Genomic DNA, 6,496 nt, shown 5'->3' on the forward strand with positions numbered 1-6,496 from the left:
TCAGTTCATGGGTTTGTGTTGCTTTCTCCTGTGCAGGACTGTCCCCAGCAGAGCAGCACAGACCAGCCCCACAGCAGTCACCACACCAGCCAGGATCACAGCCTCCACAGGCAGGCCTGGAAAGAAAGCACAGAGGAGCCTCAGCAAGTGGGCACTGCTACAGAGAGGGGCCAGCTGACACGACAGCACCTCCTGCCAGTACCTGTGGCTTTGTCCTCCTCTGCTCTTAGCTGGGAGCTCCGGCCTTCTGCCTCCACTGGCCTCTCAGCAACCTGCTCTTGCAGCACAAACACGGGACCCACAGTGGCATCAGCTTCCCACTCAGGAGCTGCAACAAGAGCAGGACAACTTGACCCCCACTACCCTGAGGAGATCCATGCCATGAGTGGCAGAGGAAGGGTGCCTTACCCCCTGTAGAAGCCAGGTCCCTCCTGCTCCTGCCACCCCAATACCTGGATCGTACACTTGGCACACAGCTGGAGTCACAGCAGCTGCAGACCTGGTCACTCCCATCCACTGATCTCCACCTACAGCAGGGACACGGGGTCAGAGCAGCTCCCTCACCTGAGCACCAGCTGGACACAGCAGCCCCCTGCCTCCTCACTGACCTGCTGCCCTCAGTGTAGCAGTCCTTGTTCAGGGAGTCCACACTCTGGGAAGCAGGAGTCACCTTCAGGTGGCAGGTGATGTAGATCTGCCAAGAGCACGAGTGGATCAAGCTACACCCAGGCCTCCATCTTGGGCTTGTAATGGACATGCTGTTTTAAGAACCTTCTGCTTTCATGGGTATCAGGATCAAGTACTCACTGAGCTCCTGGCATCCTGATAGAACCTGAAGGCATCCAGCTTCATCTGCAGCTTGGTGTCCTGGGTTCTTGGCATGAACTGCGAGCTGGAGCCTGTGGATTTGGCATCAGTCAGGCACCTGAAAGGAGAGAAGGCAGTGTAGAACTGGAGAGACGGCAGGCAGTGTTCACTAGCTCAAGCCACCCGAGGGCACACCCACCCTTTGTTCTCAATGAAGGAGTAGCTGGGGGTGGAGGTCTGGTCAGGGACCAAGGTGGCCACGCAGCTGTCCACAAAGAGCCGCAGAGGCTGGTGGTTGGCCTGGGTGACGGAGGCTTCGATGTTCAGGACGTCCCCCAGGTAGAACACATTGGAGGACCTCTGGGAGCTCCAGTCATCTGGATGAGAAGGGAACCCCAATCTCAAGCACAGATCCCATTGATCCAACTGCACTGGCTGTACAGTCACACCGTGCTTCATCTCAGGGGAGACCTACCACTCATGAGGCTCAGGGAGAAGTCCAGCAGATCCTCAGCAGACTTGGTGGAGGTGTAGGGGACCCAGGTGGGCTTCAGGGCATTGCTGCTCACATTGTGGAGCCTAGCAGACAGGAGGCAGGCGTCAGCAGGGAGTCAAGCTCCAGGCAGGCAGCCCTGCTGCTCCTCCAGGACTCACCTCATGTAGTGACACTCGATACCCACAACAGCGCCATTCGTTCTCACTATGGGGGTGTTGGCCAGCGGCTTCGGGGTGTAGTTGAGAGAGAAGCTGTACACCAGTTGCTCGTCCACGGTCTAGACAGATCACAGATCCAGTCACCCAACTGCCGAGAACCCGAAGCTGCCCAACGGCAGAACCACTTACACTCAGCACACTGCGACACGCCTGCAGCTCAGCCTCGAAGATCAGGAGCTGCGCCGCGGTGTCCTGCCGGGTGACCGCACAGTCTCCCAGGCTGAGATCCGAAGCGTTGATCAGCTGCCCGGTGCCGAACAGGTCTGTCTTGACCTGCACCACGATCGTACTCTCCCCGCACTGCGCCGACACAGCCCGGATAACCTGCTGCTTCTGCTGCCGTGGCAGCAGAGGCGAGTCCAGAAAGGCGACCCCCTTGCGCCTGATGCCGGATTGGACGTTAGCGCGGGCGCGCCATTGCGCAGCATCACACAGAACTGCGAGGAACAGCAAGGTCAACAGCCGAAAGGCAAGACCACTAGAAAAGCACATCTTGAAATGAAAACAACTCGCAAAACCACGATGCCTGCTGTTTGCGAGCTCCTTCTTTTTAAAGCCACCGAGACTTTCGCACGTGATGACGTTCAGGTTCGCGGAGTGAAGATTTTCACGAGGACCCGAACTCTGTCAGCTCACACGCAGGAGGACAGGATATTGAATAGACGGCTCATTGTTTACAGTGAATACTTACGGTTAAACACCGGGGTAAAGTTAGCTTGAAGTTCGAAAACGATTTTGGCACCCCTTCAGCGTTTTCACGACACAAGCTATTGGCTTGTGAACAGCATTCCCCTATCCCAGTGCATAGTGCCACATTAAATAGAAGCACGAGAAAAAGAGATTCAGAACGCAAAGCTGTGTCGGTCTTCTGTGTAAACAATCGGTTTGAAAATCATGGGAGCTGTTTTTAATAAGCTGCTGGGTAAAGAATATTTGAATCTTTCTGCTGTCAGTATTGTGAATATAGTTGACCCTTACCTGAATGAAAACAGGACATACAGAAAGGGTTTCAGAAATCAAGCAAAACTTTATTCCCGTGCTTACAGTCTGGGTAATTGGAGACTGCGCTGTTCTGCTTCCTATGGTGATATACGGGCTTTTCGCACGAAGCCGTATTGAGCAGTATTTCTCGCGTTGTGGACGTGTGTTCCAGTTAGTGCGTAATTACGCATCGATGAAAAACCGGAGGTTTCAAAAAAGATAATTAGCTCACTGATAGTTTGATGTAGAGGCTGTGGACATTTCCACAAGTCGTGGTCTTTAAAATGCATTTGGTTTGAAGGCGTTCTGTGCTTCCATTGCGAAGATATGGACAAAAGAATATTCGTGCGTGGTCCACAAAAGTGCTAAAAACGACAATATGAAGGCTGTTAAAACATTCACAATGTACTTGATACACAAAGCAAGTGTTTTCGTAACCCTAGGAGGTTTCGTGAAAGCGCTACAGGCGTGCCAAAATCGTTTTCGAACTTCCGGCTAACTTTCCCCCGGTCAGTTACACTAGGACACTGGCTGTATTTTGCGGTACGTACGTCTAATATTTCCTGTTAGAGCTTTTGCCTGCTGACCACCAGATGTTGAGAATGATCTGATCAGAGGTGAACTAGTGAGAAAAGATAAGACCCGGTCCGAAAACGTCTCACTTTACATACAGTACATCATAAGATCTCATTATTGCACAAATGATTTCAATGAATTTGCCGACAATGAGATATTTCGTGGCTTTAATGTGTCCCTCTAGTGAGAAGACAAACTCGTAGTGATACAGTATTTCCTTCTCCAGATCTGTGTGCAGTGACGACACGTGTTTTGTCCCCCAGCTGAAATGTTGGTTGTGGGGACTACTGGAGTCCGTCTTCTACAGTGGAAGACACGAATGGCTTTCCATTAAGTCTCCACGATAGCACACACACACTGTCATTTGAAATCGATTTAGAGAGCTGGACTGATCTGAAGAGTGTCTATTGGGTTGGACTCCTGCCTAGTGTACATTCAGGGGGAGTTTGCATGTGCAGTTATGCTAGGAACTGGCTCATCTCCACCACTTTTATTGGAGGCGGGCTGTAGAGAACTGGGTGAAAGTCACACTCATCTTGTTCATGCACAGCACTAGTCCCCCAGTTAAATCATGGTTTAATTTTTCCTTTGACAGGTAGCTGAAGGAAAAACTAATTGTAATCAAACTAGAAATGTTTGGCTGCCTGGGTCCTGGTGTGTTGTTCTAAAGAACTAGAACAGGAGGGCATTGGCTGAACTCACTCAGAAGGGAGAGGGAGCAAGTTTGTCAACTTGCGCCCGAGGGCTGGAGAGATGAAAGAGGAATTGGTTATGAGCCCTCTAGGTATTTTTCCCCCCCAAAGTGCGGTCAATTAGAATCCAGGCCAGTCGAAGGAATATCATTAAGACCACAGACTCCAAGAAAAAGCAGTGGCCAAGAACTAGTGCAAGTACTTGTCTATGAAAGATGGAAAAACACAGCCATTGAAGAGGCTTACAGGGACATCTTCACATAGACACCGAACTACAGCACTTAATGCTGACAGAAGAGGGAAGCATACAAAACAGTACACAAGGGAGTTCAGAACAAGGCCTTTATTCATACTCCAGATTAGGCTTGGTATTCTGGATGTGAGGTCTAGATCTCCACACAGCCACCAACACCAGAGAACAGACCACAAGCACAGTGGAGGCAGCTACTACCAGCAGCCCATAGCTCAGGAACCGGGGTGCTGTGGAGAGAAGAGCTTTAGTGAGGGGTCAGACACAGGGAACAGGATCAGACACTCAGCCTCCATCCCCCTCCCTCACCTTCAGGATGGGAATCCAGCTGACCCAGAGCTGGAAGCTCAGATCCAACCAGGATCACTTCCCCACTGGACACCAGCACAGTTTCTCTGGAGGAGTCCTCTGCCACTCGAGCAACAGCTCTTCCTGCAAGAGGACAGGACAACAGCATCAGGAAAGGACACACACAGCTGACTGGCACACAACCGCCCTGTCCCCAGAGAACTCACTCCTCCTGCCACAGGTGGGCACACAGCGGTCAGTAGCAGTCGGCTGGCACACTGCTGCACTACAGTGGATGAACACCTGGAGAGAGCACAGCAAGGGTCACTGCACAGCCCAGGACCAGCCACCACCTCCTTCCCCACAAGCTGCTCCCTACCTTCTCCATCAGAGGCACCTGAGAGGCAGGATCCACAAAAGTGAACATCTGAATCATGAAGCGCTGGTAGTGCGTTGGGTACGGCAGCCCTGAGGAGCCACCCACAGGGATCAAGGTGGTCTGGTAGTTGTCACCTCCGTAGGGACACCTGCAAGGACAGCAACAGGGAGGGTGAGCCCTGCCACAAGGGGACACTACTGAGACAAGCCAGTCGGAGCCACAGGGGTCAGATTACCCAGCAACCAGAAGGCTCCAGCTGGGCTGGCTGAGAGGACTGGGAGTGGAAGTGGCCCAGCAGTCCCCCAGGGTCAGGACAATGTTGGGGTCAGTCCTGCTCAAGATGTGGACCTCCACATACACAGGATCCCGCAGCACCTTGGTCACAGGGTAGTCCAGGTCACTGTAGTAGGAGTCATACAGCTCTCCTGAGGACAAGAGCAGCAGCGGGGTTCAGCAGAAGCCCCACACACTCGGCTCACACAGCCCAAGGCCTGACAGCTACCTCTTGCAATCCTGAGCTCCACACGGAGAGGTCCTGGAGACACTGCCGGAAGGGGTGGGGAGACCGTGTAGACCACAGCCCGCACTGGAACAAGGTCATCGTCTGCATACCTGCACTGGAAGAACAGCCTGGAGAGAGAGAAGCAGGCAGTCATGGGATCCAGCAAGACCAGAGCACTCTGGGAAGCAGCAGCTGCTCACTCACTTGTAGAAACTGTCCCTTGTGATGGAGCCAGCAGGTCCCCCAATCACAGCAAATGTTGAGGACATCATGTTCTCATACACCACAGCACCACCTTCAATCTGGAGGAAGGACACATGAACAAGGTCAGGAATCACCACAGGAACAACATCCTCAGCTGAAGGATCAAGCCCCTCACCTTCATGCTGGTGCCACAGGCACTGACTGGGAACTGGAACATGGCAAAGCCAGCAGTGGTGCCAACAGGGCCACAGGGGGCACTCCTGCCCCCCTGCAGGCTGACTGAATCCAGGCTCAGCTGAGGGCTGGTGGCATTCCTGGACACGACCACCACAAACTGGCCATCCCTGGTGCACTGGACAGTCACTGGAGGAAAGCAAGAGCTGGTAAACCAAGCCTGTTAAGCTCATCATAGAAGGCGCTCAAGAGCCAAAAACCCACCTTCATTCCCATAGTAACAGCGATTTTGGCCGGACAGATCAAAGCAGCAATTATTAGCTTCACAGTCACTTTTACTGATAGTCAAGTTACCACATGCCATCTTGTCACTGTCATTAACCAGGCACTTCTGCACCTGAGCTAAAGAACAATCCAACGATAGCAAAAACAACACAATGTACAACCCCATCCTCCCTCTGCTCATGGACTTCTCCATCGTGAAACTCGCCGAGGAACTGCAGACAAGCGGCGCTCAGCTCCTGAAATACGCGCTGCGCCCTGATTGGCTGAGGGCGGCGATTGGAGGGCTGTAGCGCGCGCACGAGGACTTCGGACACTCAGAGCGTCACCCGAGTCAGCTGATTAATCACGGAGCGTCCTGTTCGACTGGAACGAGCTATCGCGAGGGTTAGACTAATATCTCAACACGATGTGTTTGACCTCTTATTGAGTAATGAGCTGCATCTGTCCCATCAGCCGATTCAGAGAAGAACTGACGGTACAGAGGAGCGGTATAAACAGAGATGTGCAGTTTGGGATATTTTAGGTTGGTTCACTTTCTGGTTATATGCCCCCAAAAATCCGGTTTTCAGTTTTTAACTGAGAGAAATACCAATGCTGTCAACATGTTTTCGTACACCATAACATGCTGCAAGAAAAGCATTTAT

At 52.3% G+C, this 6,496-nt stretch overlaps 1 pseudogene; it reads right to left on the reverse strand.

Annotated features, from left to right (window-relative positions):
• LOC138237789 (zona pellucida sperm-binding protein 4-like) lies at positions 1–6,087 on the reverse strand (annotated as a pseudogene).
• Positions 6,088–6,496: the final 409 nt, after the last annotated feature.

This window comes from Lepisosteus oculatus, chromosome 3 (assembly GCF_040954835.1).
Source record: "Lepisosteus oculatus isolate fLepOcu1 chromosome 3, fLepOcu1.hap2, whole genome shotgun sequence".
Lineage (NCBI taxonomy): Eukaryota > Metazoa > Chordata > Actinopteri > Semionotiformes > Lepisosteidae > Lepisosteus > Lepisosteus oculatus.